The 16,225-nt window shown below is 35.6% G+C and overlaps 1 protein-coding gene across 1 annotated transcript in view; it reads left to right on the forward strand.

Moving 5' to 3' along the window:
- Positions 1-1,084: 1,084 nt before the first annotated feature.
- LOC120205001 (V-type proton ATPase subunit F-like) overlaps positions 1,085-16,225 on the forward strand; it is a 34,328-nt gene continuing 19,187 nt past the window's right edge. Inside the window, exons 1-2 of the mRNA XM_039204965.1 lie at positions 1,085-1,092; positions 6,146-6,148. The gene's annotated coding sequence lies outside the window, so the exon portion shown is untranslated. The remainder of the gene's footprint in view (positions 1,093-6,145; positions 6,149-16,225) is intronic.

A 16,225-nucleotide genomic window follows, 5' to 3' on the forward strand; every position in this document is an offset into this window, starting at 1 on the left:
CTAACTGTGTCCCGAGCATAAAAAAAAGCTAGTTTTATATCATCCTTGTTGTTATTATTTCTAACTGTTATGAGTTTATTATTGTTCTCACTTGTAGTTTTATTTCATGACGATATGGTATTATTGGGTCCCTCAATTCTATCCATTAATTCTCTTAGGTTTGATATCCAAAAATTATTCGTGGGTATTGATACTAAGCCCCTTAGTATCGGTACTGACCTTTGGGTATCGATACTAACATCTGGTTATCGATACTACTGACTTATTGAAGGCTGATAACAAAAATACTCTAGCTTGAGTATCGATACTTCTAGTCTGTGGTATCGATACTTTCTTGAGTGCCGATACTGAATTTGGCTTCAATGTCTTTAAAAATACCTAAGTGTCGATACCCTTATTGGGGAATATCGATACTTTACCCTTGGTATCGATACTCCCATGAGTAACGATACAAAAAATGGCTATTGGAATCTGCTAAGTGAACTTGGTATCGATACCACCCTGAGAGTATCAATACCTTACCTATAATATCGATAACCATTGTATGAGTATCGATACTTCTAGCTCAAAATCCCTTTGTTTTAAGCATCTAAAGAACAATATTGATATTGTACTTTTAGTATCGATACTCGCACCAAAAATACTATTTTTAGGCATGAAAAGGCCTCTCTAACACTCTTAAACATCCTATTGAGGTCCCTAAATGTTATTAGAGTGTTATATCTGATAATAGTGGTCATAATAAGTCCGTAAACATGCTGAAAACACCCAAACACTGAAATCTACCATGAACATGCTTTAGGATTCATGCAAGCTAAAAACCTCACCTAAAACATGCTGAAAACACCCAAACACTAAAATCTACCACATGAACATGTGGTGAGTTGAGTTAGAAGTGAGTTACCATGAGTCCTAACTACTAAGAGCTCTTTCAACTCAATCATGGGTAAGTTTTTCCTTTCCCTTGCACTTGGAGCTTTCCCTAACCTCTATAAATAAATAAGAATTAAACATAATGGTTAAGAACTTTGTAGGAGAAGTTTAGAAAATGGTTTAGAACGTTTCATAAGGCTTGAATCTCTAGAAAAATAAGTTGGTTTCACTTAGGTTTCTAAAACCCCCACTAAACTCATAGTTGGTATCCATAAGCAAAACTTGTCATTGAGAACTTGAATTGAAGCTTGGGAAGAGATAGTTATGATTCTTTCCTTTAGAATCTTAAACTAAGCTTGCTAGTTCACCAAGTTATCATCTTTTATTACACCAACTTGAAGGAATGATAAAAAGATAAGATGAAGTATTTGTGATAAAGAAAATGGCAGAAAAGATAGATGGAAAAAAGACGATTTGCCGATTACATCACCCACAAATAAGGTTTTCAACCTTTACTTTTAATTTTGGTATAATTGTTGCTTTTTTCCTTCAACTTTTGGTCACAATTCAAAGATTCCCCATTTTTTGTAATAATTGGGCTCAATCCAAGTCCAGTTCCACTCAAACTTGGGTCAAGGTTTGCTTCAAACTAATGGGTTTGTTATAAGGCTTTATTGAGTTAGTCCGAAACTCATACCCTGAGATTCAGTTTTACGACTCTCCCATCCTAGAAAGAAATTTTGTCTTCAAAATTTACTTGGTTATAAGAGGTGAGGGTACTGAAGTTGAATGTCTTCCTTAGTTTCCCAAGCTGCTCCCTCAACACCATGGTTCCTCCACAAGACCTTCACTAAAGGAATCGTCTTGTTCTTTAGCTCTCTTACTTCTCTTTTAAAGATTCTAATCGGCTCCTCCTCATAGGCAATGTCTAGACTTACCCTGATCTATTTTAGGGGTATGACGTTAGATGAATCATACTAGTATCTCCTATGCACGGATACATGAAACACATTGTGCATGCGCTCCAACTCTGGTGGTAAGGCTAACCGATAAGACATTGTTCTCACTCTCTCTAGTATCTAGTAATTTCCTATGAAGCGCGGAGTCAACTTTCCCTTGCGCCTAAAACCAAGCACTTTCTTCCATGGGAAAACCTGAGGAACACTTTGTCCCCTACTGTGAACTCTATATCCTTGTGTTTCAGGTATGAATATGATCTCTGTCTATCTATAGCTTCTCTTAATCGACTCTAAATTAATCGAACCTTCTCATCGATTTCTCTTATCAAGTCTAGAATCACTATCTTACCCTCACTAAGTTTTCTCTAACATAGAGGAATTCTACATTTACCCCCATACAAGGCCTCATATGGAGCCATCTGAATTCTCGACTTAAAATTATTGTTGTATGCAAACTCCACCAAAGGAAGGTGGTCCTTCTAACTACCCTCAAGATCTATAACGGTGCACCTAAGCATTTCCTTTAAGATTTGGATGTCACGTTATGAATGGTCGTCTATTTAAGGGTGGAAAATAATACTGAAATTTAGTTTAGTGCCAAGGGATTATATGAAGGGTTTTTCAGAATTAGAAAGTGAATCGAGAATCTCTATCGAATATGATGGAAATTGATACCCCATGCAATCTCACTATCTCACGGATGTACAACTGAGCTAACCTCTCTAAGGTATAATCTATCTTAACTAGGAAAAATGGGCTAATTTGGTCAATCAAACTACTATGAGCCAAATTGCATCGTGTCTCTGTCTTGTCATGGGTAATCCGGTCAAAAAGTCAATGATCACTCTGTCCCATTTTCACTAAGGAATTTGAATGGGCTAAAGTAATCTTAAAGGAACCTGGTGTTCCTCTTTAACCTACTGACACACTAAGCAGTTAGCGATAAATTCAGACATTTCCCTTTTCATGCCCGACCACCAGTACAATTTTTGAAACTCTTGATAGATTTTGTTACTGCCTGGATGAACTGAGAGTGGACTGCAATGTGCCTCGCGAAGAATTCTACCACGTAATTGAGCGTCTATGGGTACGCACAACCGACCCCTGAAGTACAATACATCTCCATCACACAACGTAAAACCCAGTGCATCGCTTAGGCAAACCTATTCTACTCGAGCCTTTAACCGATCATCTGAACTTTTTAGCCTCTTGGTTTCACCTATTAACTCTAGTTCAACTTGCAACTCAGTTAACATCCCACATTTACTAGTCAAGCTCAACCACGCTAGGAAAGCTCATAACTTTTATATCAACTTCATGCTCAAGGCGTCTGCCACAACATTAGCATTTTCAGGATGATAGTCTATCACATAGTCATATTTCTTGAGTAACTCAATCCACATACTTTGCCTCAATTTCAACTCTTTCTAAGTGAGCAAATACTTGATACTTTTATGATCGGTGAAGATGTGACATTTCTCACGTAGTGCCCTCAAATCTTCAAGGCAAACACCACTGATGTTAGCTCAAGGTCATGGGTAGGGTAATTATGCTCATGTGGTTTAAGCTGACTGGATGCATAAGCTACAACTTTGTCTTCTTGCATCAAGATACATCTAAAACCATTCAACGACATGTTATTGAAAAATGTGAAGTCCTTACCCGACTCCGGTTGGGTCAACATTGGGGCCTTAGTTTATATGGTCATTAATTATTCAAAGCTTTTCTATTGGTTTTTATCCCACATGAAGAGAACTCCCTTCTGAAACAACTTGGTCAGCGCGACAACTATCATCGAGAAGCCCTAAATGAATAAACGATAGTACCCAATTAAACCTAGGAAACTACGCACCTCTAATACATTCTTAGGTGGCTCTCACTTAACTATGGCTTAAATCTTTTGTGGGGGTCGACTCGGATGTCAGCTTTTGATACGACATGACCCAGAAATGAGACCTCTGGTAACCAAAACTCGCACTTCCCAAACCTGGAATACAACTGACGACCTCGAAGTGTCTGAAGAACGATGCGAAGATGTTGATCATGATTCTCCTTTGATCAGGAGTACACTAGGATATCATCTATATATAAAACCACGAATTGATCTAGGTATAGGTGAAAGACTTGATTCATCAAGTCCATGAATGTCGTTGGGGCATTGGCGAGTCAAAACGACATTACTAGGAACTCATAATGACCGTATCTCATCTTGAAAGTTATTTTTGTTGCATCGGCATCCTTCATCTTCAACTAATAATAACCTGACTGTAAGTTGATCTTGGAGAACACACATTATTCCCTAAGTTGGTCAAATAGGTCATCTATCCTTGGAAGTGGGTAACAATTCTTGATGGTTAACTTGTTCAACTGTGTGTAGTCGATGCATAGCCTCATCAACCAATCCTTCTTCTTAACAAATAAGACCAACGTTCCCAATAGAGAGATGCTTGGTCGGATGAAATCCTTCTCTAACATCTCCTAAATATGATCATTTAACTCATTCAACTCTTTCGGTGTTATGCAGTAGGGAACAATAGACATTGAAGATGAACCCGACATTAAATCAATGCCAAACTCTAATTCACGATCTAGTGATAAACCTAATAATTATTCTAGGAACACGTATGGGAAATCTCATACTGCTTGGATATCCTCAAGTGTCAGAACTAAGAATAGGCCGTCGACAACATAAGCCAATAAGACCTCACATCCACGATCGATCAATCGTTGAGCTTTTATAGGTGACACAATCCTTGATCAGCTTGACCTATCACCGGTCATCACTAACTTGGTACCATCGTTTATTCTGAGCTTAGGTTGTCTAGCTTTGTATTTCAAACTGGCGTCATGCTCAGATAACCAATCCATTCCCAAGATCATATCAAACTCTCTAAAGGGTAACTTCATCAAGTCTGCTATGAAGGTTTGACCTTGAATTTCTATTGGGCATAAATGAATCTTGTCTACAAGGACATCTAGACCTAGATGTCTTGATCCTCAAACTCTTACCTCTAAGTCTTTAGTTGGGATTTATATCTCTCAAATTAAGTCAGAGCAGATGTAAGATTGGGTAGAACCGAGATCTATCTATACAGTAACTATGATGAAAAATATTGTGAATGTACTTGATATCACGTCTACTGCATCACACTCCTCCTAGGCTCTTACCGCATACTTTTTGGAGTCTACCCTCAGCTCTGTATCGACCATTGATCTGGTGTCCCTCTACTCTACTGCCCAGATGTAGTGTTACCATCTCTCACTGGCCTTCGGCCTCTCTACATAGACAACACTGACCTCTGAGTCACTATCGGAGTTACTCATTGAGTCCTTGGATAATCCCTAATAAAGTGGTCTAATGAGTCGCAACTGAAGCAACCCATCGATCTCTGCTGACATGTACCTAGATTCTTCATCCCCCATTGAGCGCTAATTCGATGAGTAAAGACTCTCATTGAATCACTAGCTCTTGCTCCAAAAACCAATGTCAAGGGTATCCTTCAAGACTCAGACTTACCTCCACTATCTGAGCTCTGACTAGCTCTCATCGAATACACTATTAGGGGTCTCCATGAACCCTGTCTATCTCTAACCCTCTTGGCCAAAGTCTGTGATAGTCTCACCGGTTCAGCGACTGTCCTAGTATGTCCTCTAGTCTCATTGTATTGTCTGGACCTCCTACTCAATACTCTCTCGACCACCTCCGTCTGGCAGGACAAATTAGTAAAGACCCTCAGAGGGCCGACTACAAGGTGCAACAGGATGTCGAGGTGTAAGCCCTCCCTGAACCTACAGTAGTGGTGCTCCTCTATAGAGACCAACTCTTGCGCGTACATGTTCAGTCTAATAAACTCTCACATGTAATCTATCACCGAGGATCCCCCTAAGATAATTGCAAGAACTGCTCCCTTAAATCATCAGTGTGAACCTCTTCGATATATTTTTTATCTGAACTCGGCTAGAAAATGCTCCAAGATGGTCTCTCTGGCTCCATAGCCAACTCTATCGTCTCCCACCAGTTGATGTCGTCACCTTTGAACAAGGCATTGACTCACTTAAGATTAACCTTAGGGTAAGGTACAACTGTCAGAGAGTGTGGAGGGTCTCCTTAAGCCACTGGTTTGTCGCTATGAGATTGTCATCCCATGAACCAAAGAACTCAATGGTCTTATATCTGCGGATCCTCTCTACTGGAGATTCTTGGGGAGCTATTATAAGTTCGGTTGGAGGTGTTAGCGGGGGAGGTTGTACATCTGAGGTGCTAAGTATGGCCCTAATAATATGTCTAAGAGCTTAGGTGAGGTCCCCTAAAGAAGGTCGTTTCTTCGACTCTCATGTCTACAAGTACCTCATGCTGGTCTGTATACGGTATGAACTCGTCATCGGTGTGGACTGGTAGGGATGCATGACTCTTGACTTTTTGGTTGGATCATCTACCATAGGTTTTCTATGAAATTAGAAAGAATTTGAGGTTATTATCATCATTCTAGTCTTTATAGTACTCTTGACTCTCTAGAGGCATATATATGTATAGACACTACTTGAATCTAACCTGTGGGTCGTAGGAACGACTAAACCTGATACTCTAATACCATTAAATGTAACACCCTAATCTAGTCCAATTTTAACATCGATGGATTACGATGTTACATGGGACCATCAAAGTGGCTAACCCAAAATTTTCTTTATAAACAACTGTAAAAAAATCATTAATAACGATTCCAGTGATATAAAATAAAAGTATAATAAATCTGAGTTTTACAATGTTGAGGAGTTCCCAAATCACCCAAAATAAATACACTAAACTTAAATCAAAATAAAGTTACGACTGAATGCAAAAATGATCTACAATAGTACATGCCCTCTAATACAAGTCACGACGTACTCTGAGGATCACTGTTGAGATAGAATATCTGGTGAAGATAATGCTTCACGGACGACCTCCTAAAAACCTACACAGAGAAACATTTTCTGAACGTTTAGCTTTCAAGCTCAATGCCACAATAATAATGGTATTATACTATATATATATTGATTAAATGTGCATGTTAGAGGCATAGGTATGAAGAAAAGAAAAATATTGATATGGCATGTTGAGGTAGACATCATGGTGTGGCTGAGGGTTCTGCATCTCGGAGCTCAAAAACCCCTCTAGCCTTCCTATATACCCATGGATATCTGGGTGAGATTTTGAACTGTATCGGAAATGTACACCTGACCAACTTACTCTGTCGAGTCTTAAGGCATCTGCACCCAGCTAGCAGTTAATGTGCCTTGGCATTTATTGGATATCCAATTGTATGATCATTATCTACTGGAGTAACTCTGGGTATCGATATTAATCTCTAGATATCAATAATACTGGCTTATTGAATGTTGATAAAAAAGGGTTGGTATCGATACTCTAGCTTTAGTATCGATACTTCTGGTCTGTGGTGTCGATACTTTCTTGTGTATTGCTATCAGATTTGGCTTCGATGTTTTCAAAAATACCTAAGTATTGATACCCATATTAGGGAGTATCAATACTTTACCCTTGGTATCGATACTCCCATGAGTATTGATACAAAAAATGGCTACTGGAATTTGTTAAGTGAACTTGGTATTTATACCACCCTGAGATTATCTATACCTTGCCTACAGTATTGATACTCATTGTACGTGTATCGCTACTTCTAGCCCAAAATCCCTTTGTTTTTAGCATCTAAAGAACATTATCAGTATTGGTCTTCTAGTCCTTATTTTGGGTGCGAAAAAACCTCTTCAACACTCTTAAAACCCTAATGAGGTCTCTAAAAGTTATTAAATTGTTATGTCTGATAATAGAGGTCATAATAAGTTCGTAAATATGCTAAAAACACCCAAACATTGAAATCTACCATGGACATGCTTCCTGACTCATGCAAGCTAACAAACTCACATAGTGACCTACATGTGGTATAGTTGAGTTAGAGGTGAGTTACCTTGAGTCCTAACCTACTGAGAGCTTCTTTAACTCAACCAAGGGTGATCTTTTCCTTTCCATTGCACTTGGAGCTCTCTCCAACCTCTCTGTCTAAACAAGAATTAAACATAATGATTACTAACATTGTTAGGGAAGTTTAGAAAGGAGTTTAAAACATTTCTTGAGGCTTGAATATCTAAAAAAACAAGCTGGTTTCACTTAGGTTTCTAAAACCCCCACTAAACCTATAGTTGGTATCCATAACCAAAACTTTTCATTGAGAGCTTGAATTGAAGCTTGGGATGAGAGAGTTATGATTTTTACCTTTAGAATATTAAACTAAGCTTGCTAGTTCACCAAGTTATCACCTTTTACTGCACCAGCTTGAAGGAATGATGAAGAGAGAAGATAAAGTCTTTGGGAGAAGGAAAATGACAAAAGAAATAGAGGGGGAAAAGAGGGTCTACCGATTACATCACCCACAATTAAGGTTTTCAGCCTTTGCTTTGAAATTTGTTATAATTATTCCTATAGTCCTTCAATTTTTTGTCCCAATTCAAAGATCCCCCTTTTTGGTAACAATTGGGTTCAACCCAAGCCCAATTCCACTTAAACTTGGGTCAATGTTTACTTCAAGCTAATGGTTTATTCTAAGGCTCTATCAGGTTAGCCCGAAACTCCTAACCCGAGATTCGAGGCATTACATTAAACACTCATGAGTGATTCTTGCATCTCATTATCTATTGGTGGTTTTGACCATCCAGAGGTAAGTTCTCTTTCCTTCGTACCGTAAACCTTTGGTGAATCCATTGTTTCCAAAATAACAAACAAATCAATTTTCCTCAAATTGTCTTTGGTGAGCTTGTTGACACCACAAATAACTTTCAGTCTAAGAAAATTAAGACCTTAGTTTACGGTTGTATACTTCGCCACCTATTCGTCAAAGTTGGTATTAGTTTTGATCAAGATCAAGACATTCCCTTATTATTCTACATATATCTTAAATCTCTTTGCAAATCAGGATGTGAGAAGCTTGGGACAACTTGGACAAGAAAAGGGGAACAAACAGCTGATTATTCCTTTAGTTCACCTCAACCTTAGAACGATGATGTGATATGCAATGTTGATGATCTGGTGAATTGTGTTCCTGATGATTCCCCTCGAGTCGGTAGTGAGGATGCGAGTATTATTCCTCCTTACTTCTAGACTATCATGAAGACGATGGAATTACAATTTGCTACCATGGAGTCTTTTTTCTTTACTTTGAGGACTCAAGTTTCTGAGATTGATGCTAGAGAGATGTCATTGCAGGTGATATATGTAGACTCCTGACGTGATATTCTTTCTATATTTGACACGGTGATAGATAGGATTGACGCTCTTTCTTGCGACTTTTCTTTCTTCCGCTCTCCGTCTTCAGATCATGATCCTCCTCCGTCAGACACCTAATTGCTTTTCATGATTAACTGCTTGTTATTTTGCTCATGTTTGGTCTTACTTTTAGACATTGTTGGATATTTTTGGGATTTGGATATTGGTTGTCTTTGAATTTGGATATTTTGTGCTCTTATATGTTTTTTATTTGATATTTATGTTATTTTGATGCTTGTTATGGTTTATGTTATTTGATATTTGAGACATGAGTTTTTTTACCATGTTTATTACTTAAGGATATTATTTATGTTGACTAACCTCTTTTGGCATATTTGATCTTCACAACTTGTATCTATATCTTGTTTAAGTTTTTTTTATTTAACAAAAAAGAGGAGAAGTGTTAAAGTAAGGGGGAGTTTTTATTTTCAAGAAAATCTTAAATTTTTTCAAAAGTTTTGTTATATAAAAAATGGGTAGATTGTTGAACCATGATTTGATACTTTGATATATAAAAAATAATATATTTAAAGAAATTTTAAGATTATTTTTTATTTTGTTTTCAAGTTTATATTTGATTCGATCGTTCAAATATGGAAATTCCTTTTAAGGTTAAAATCTCCATTTTTACTCCTTACTCTTTTGAAAATTAAAGAAAATTCAAGTCATATATTGGAATTAATTTTCAAACATTTTTACAAAGGGTTTCATATTTTAATTGAGTTAAAAATCAATTTTTAACCTTGTAGTACTGATATTGCAAGAATATTACCGATACTATCAATGTCTCATTGATACTAGTATTGATACTAATAGTCTAAATATACACATCATTATCGATACTTCGAATAGTATTATCGATACTCCCTTTATATTTTTTACAATCGCAGATTCCAGTAGACTATTTTGGTACCAAATATCGTTTGAGTATTGGTACCAATATCGATACTCTAAGTGGATACCAATACTCTCCTCTCACCAGCGGCTAGAATTTTATGTTTAATTCAGGCAATATCGATACTCCAAACCTGAGTATTGGTACTCAAGACATCTAGGCAACATGTATTGTGGAAAATTTCATTCCAATGGCTCTATTAACTGTCACAATAAGCCAAACGGCTAGAATCGAATGAAGTGGTATAAAAACAAGATTCCAAGTCATATGTGAAGACAATAGATCATAGATAAAGTCAAAGCAATCCCATTGAGCCAAAATCAAAGTTAACATCCTTCAGTATTCTTTTTGCTTTCATAAAGCACTTTTGTACTCATTTGTTTCTATTTCTTAAGTGTTCTTATTTGTTCTTGAATTGTGCAAACATACTCTTTGTGAAGTTTTCTAAGTGTGCAATTTGTAATTTTCTCTTTGAGAGAGTGTCTCAAGAGTTCGGGGTATAATTCTTGAGGGATTTGTAACGTTACACATTGTCCTTAAAGGTTGATACAAATTAGTGAATTTGTGAAAATCCTTACTGTGGATAACTTAAGTAGTGGAAGTTTACTTTTGTTTAGAAAGTCGAACCACTCTAAAATCTTGTGTTCAAGTTTTTCATTTTTTTCTTTAAACTTCCACCAAAATTGTATTTGTCAATTCACCCCTCTTTATTATTTCATCCTTTTGATTGCCTTAACATATCTCTTTAACCATTAAAGTTGCTTGATTCATGCACATGAAGATAATTTTGATCCTTAACATCATTTTGATTCTCATATCTTTTGTAATTTGTAATTAGCTTATTACTAAATTTTTAGCTTAAATATAGATTAAAACATCAACTTTTTAGTGTCATTGACATTGAAGCTCACCTCATAGTTGATATATATTTCATTTTTTTTTTACATTTTATTTAATATTTTATTTAAAAATATTTTTTTAAATAAAAATAACTAATTTTATTAAGAAAGAAAAAATATTCAAAATTATAATGAATGTTTATAATTAAATTTGTAAACTAAATACATAATTAGGATGTTCTCCTATAATCATTAAGCCAAGAAACCGACCATTAAGATCATATAAAGATCATTTAAGAGAAAATGAAAAACTCATCCAAAAAACTGAAACAATTGGTAGATACAAACAGATTTGGTTGCTATGGCAAACAAACTACAACATGAGATTTTATTACTGAAAAATCATCGATAAACGTAAATGAAAGCAAAGCATCATGATAAAACTATTTACGAATGTAGGATGTGTATCCAATTAAAATTCAAAGGCTCAAAATAGGGAAGATCATCGAGATAACAAATGAGTGTCATCTTGATCAATCGCGGTAACGTTGAATACACCTGAGAAATTAAATGATAAGAATTGCCAAACGAACGAAAAATAAAACCAAAGTCGTCTTAGACATTTTCAGGGCCTTGGGCGAAACTAAATAAATGCTTATAAAACAAAAGTATATTCTATTACTTTAAACAATTAATCTAATATTACATTAATAAATCGTATAAAATGATTAAATTAGGGGTTTAAACTATAAAAGTAAAAAGTATGATTGAAAAAATCAGGGACCTCAATTATAAAGGTAAAAAGTGAAATTGAAAAAAAACAGAGGCCTAAATTATATAAGTAAACAAATAGGATTAGAAATATTAGGGGCCTCAATTATAAAGGTAAAAAAGTGAGATCAAAAAATTAGGGCCTCAATTATACAGGTAGAAAGTGAGATTAAAAAAATTATGAGCTCAATTATAAAGGTACAAAGTGGGATTGAAAAGTTAGGATAGTCAATTATAAATGTAAAAATTTGAAATTGAAAAAATTAAGACCCTCAATTATAAAGATAAAAAAATGAATTATAAAAATTAGAAACCTCAATTATAAAAATAAAAATAAAATTAAAAAAATTAAAAGGCTCAATTATAAAAATAAAAATAAAATAAAAAATTAGAGAACCTATAAAAGATGAGGATGTGAGTGTTGTTTCGGCGCACCCCTAATGCCATAAAGAAAACTGAAAATATGTAAAAAAAAATTAAATAAAACGTGATATAAAGATAAAAAAATTATAAAAAACAAAGCTATTAAAAAATTAAAATTATAAGATAAAAATAAACAAACAATTGTTTATAAAAAAAAGAGCGGCTATGATTGTTTAGTTTACGAACGAAGTTTAATGATTTATATACAAAATACTTTTATACTTTAAAAACATACGTTGGTGTATTTCATATAAATATTAAATAGTATTATATGACGTGTTACCTCAAAATTGTTAAAAGAATATATTTTATTTTTAATTTTTTTAATAAATAATTTGATATTTCTTTTTCCAATATTAAAGAGTTAAATTTATCTTTTATAGGTTTTATATTAATTTTAAACATTTTTTAAAGAGTCTAAAATAATATATATTTTTTAATTAATGGATAATATATATTATAAATACGTAATCACTCAAACTTAAAATCTTAGTTGAGATAGGATTGGGCTTGCACGAATAGTTCAGCATGCTCACCTGTAATCTGGTATAAACATTTATTTATCTTTTGCCAGACCCGGTATAACTGAAACAGCTTATTGTCAACACACATTTTCGTCCTACTAGGATTCAAACTCCTAAAAATAGGATAAAATTTTGCTAGGTTCAAACTCCTAAAAATAGGATAGAGTTCTACTAAGATTTAAATTCCTAAAGATAGGATCCACAAGCACTATAAATAGCCATTGTAACTCACCATTGTAACACACGATTTACACACAAAACACAGAGGAAAGCACGGAAAATACAAAGGCAAAGCTATTGTAAACTATTCGAAAATGAAATAAAAGGTAGCATCTTTTTTACATTGGTTCGTTCATTTCTCGCATGTGCACGTTATTTTTCTTGAGATTTGGTTCGAATAACCCAAAACGTGGGTTGCGCATATAACCAAAAAGGGGTGGGGTTTCGAAGTTTCGAACCTAGATCTACCCCGAGGCGTGTTCATTTTTTTAAAATATTTAATTCACCCCCCTAAATCATTTTTTCCTACTTTATTATTCTTGTTATATATGCATGTTACTTTCTATTAATTTTATTATATATGTATATATGTTTTTTTTAGTGTTATTATATATATATTTATATATTTCCTATTTTACATGTATAAATACGTATATTACTTTTGATTTTCTTTTTTTATTATTATTATTTTACTTATATATATATGCTTTTACTTTTTTATATATTTTACTCATTTATTTATCTATTTTCTTTTTATCTTTATCTTATATTTTATGTTTTTATATTCTTTTACTTGTTTTATTTATTTATTTGCATTATCATTTTATTTTTATTTAATTGTTTGCTATGTATATATTAGTGTTATTGTATTTTATTTTATATTCTATTCATTTTATATTACTTTATTTCTTTCTTAATCTCCTTATTTTATTTGTTTTACTTTATTTATCATTTATTCATCTCTTCTAACCCATATTTTGACTTTTAAATGGTATATTTGTAAATCCGTCAAAGGTAAGTAATTTTGGATCATTATTTTATCTTTTAATTTAAACTTATAATTTTCTTAATCAAAGACAACTGGAAATTACGTAGTACCGAAAAGGCAGTTCAAGGGTGCTAATCCTTCCTTGACTGTAACCGACTCCCGAACCCGACACATCTTTGGAAAGACGCAGATCAGGTAAGAAATAAGGTATCCGATCAACCTATTTATTCTTAAATAAATGATCGGTGGCAACTCCAATCCATATTTTTTAAGTCGAAGCCCAATTCCGGGGCCCAACCGAAAGACGGTTGCGACAGCTTGGCGACTCCGCTGGGGAAACATGTAAGGGAGTTAGGCTAATGTAATTTCCAGTTATCTTTTTAATGAAAATGGTAAGTTTAAATTTTAAGGTAACATTTCGATCCTTATTACTTACTTTTGATTATATTTTCGAGTAAATAGTTGTACTGATCGTTTTTTAATGATTTCAGCTCTTAAAGATTTTTCATCCAAAGACTCTATACCCGAGCTCCGAACCCATTTAAGTGGGGGTAAAAGCGACGCCTTCGTGTGAATTTATTCATCGTATGGGCCTAGCAAGTAACCTTCGGGATTCAAATACCTTATGCCTTCGTGTGAATTTATTCTCCGTATGGGCATAAGGGAATGTGTCCTCTCGAGTTTAACTTAGTCCACACAAGCCTGTGATGGGTTTAGGACTAAAGGTCTGGTAGGCCCAAGGGGGCACAAGCAAGGAGAACTCGGGTACCGTTTTTTAGAACCTAACCCAGGAGACTATGGAGAAATTAAGCCTACCCCGAAACCACATTCCGAAACCTATGACATTTTTTTAACCTTGTTGTTTTTGTGTATTTTACTTATTTATTTTTATATTATTATTTTACTAACCTTTTTGCCTTTGTGTTTGTTTTATAGCATTTTGCATCATAACAAGAGGTTATTGATCCCTGAAAAGGTTTTTATTACACAAAATAATATGAATTAATGGACAAAGGTGTTGTAATACAAGAGACTAAGAACCCCGAGGTACGACTATGGTCCGAGAAGACTCAGAAAGAAAAGGGAGACAACCTTCAAGAAAGCTATGTGTCAGAGCTGGTTAGCTACGCATCTATCAGCCTAAAACAGAACAATGTGCAGGAGCTTCGAGATATCTGGGAAGTTGGAAGAATGATCGGAAACAGAAGTTCAGCCAACGGTATGGTGACAATGCACTTTTACTTCACGTTAGGATTGATGAGCCCTTGATTAGAGCCATGGTCCAATTCTGGAACCCGGGATACAGTTGTTTCACTTTTAACTGGGAGGACATGGTGCCTACTATCGAAGAATACACCACACTGCTACACTGTGAAAACATCAAACTAGGGCGAGTCTACGTTAAGCACACCAAAAGTTAGCCTTTCAAGAGTACACTGGCCAGAGTCGCGGGAGTAGACGAGAAATGGGTAATTGATCGGACTCAGCGCAGAGGCAGCGGGGAAGGAATTGAATGGATCCACATAAGGCAATTAATGAAGAAACACCCTGATGAGTGGAAAACTATAGACCTTTTCGCACTAGGTCTGTACGGTTTGATTATTTTTCTGAAGGCTTTGGGGTGCATTGACGCAGCCGTGGTGGAATTATTTGAACAACTACTGAAACAAGTCAACCCAGCACCAACCATCTTAGCAGAAACCTTTCGTTCTCTTAATCATTGCAGAAGAGTTGGTGGAGGAAGATTCATTGGGTGTGTTCAGCTCCTTCAAGTATGGATTCACAGCCACTTCTGGAAGACTAACGGGGTTGCCTACCGTCGATTTAGCACTACCTATTCACCTTTGGGAGAGTTCATCACCATGAAATGGCATGAAGGTGCTTCAAAAGAGAAGTGGATGAAAGTCTTCACTCATCTTCAGGACCGAGATATTGCCTGGAGAGCCCCCTGGTTGTTCCTCAGTGATGTTCTTTTCCGGTGTGAGGGCTCTGATACGATGACCTTGCTAGGACTTTGGGGTGCAGTTGGGTATACTCTATTGTTAGAATTGAGATAGTATGGGGCACGTCAGTTTGTCCCAGCAACATGCGGGCTATTTGGATCAGAGTTTGGGTATCACGATAACAACTATAAGAAGATGATCAAGGAAGCAGCCGATTCTTGGAAGAAAATATTCCGAATGGACATTGTAGCTTCCAAGAACATGCTTACCCCGGATTATGTGGAATGGCGAAGATTGAGGAAAAATGACAATATTCCGGTGCCAGACTGTGAGGACACCCGAACTATGGAAGAACATCTCAGGCATGTCCCTTCTGAACTCGAGATAGCCAAGACAGAGTTTGAAGCTGTGAATAATGAGCTGAGGCAGAGGATAAAAGAACTTGAGGCTGAGCGCTATCAGTGGAAGCTGAATGCCGATTCTCATAAAGATAAAGCAGACCAACTGGAAAAGGAACAGAAAAGAGGTATCAAGATTGCTGTCAAAGATAACTCCAAGTTGAAAATGTCCTCCGAGTACTGGAAAGGCGAAGCTCACAACATGAAAAGAAAGTTTGAGGGGCCTGATGAGAGAGCCTGGAAGAAAAAGATGAAGATTGCTCAGAGGCGCTTAGCAGACAGTCAACACCAACGCTT

Source organism: Hibiscus syriacus, unplaced genomic scaffold (assembly GCF_006381635.1).
Source record: "Hibiscus syriacus cultivar Baekdansim isolate YM2019G1 unplaced genomic scaffold, ASM638163v2 tig00011824_pilon, whole genome shotgun sequence".
NCBI lineage: Eukaryota > Viridiplantae > Streptophyta > Magnoliopsida > Malvales > Malvaceae > Hibiscus > Hibiscus syriacus.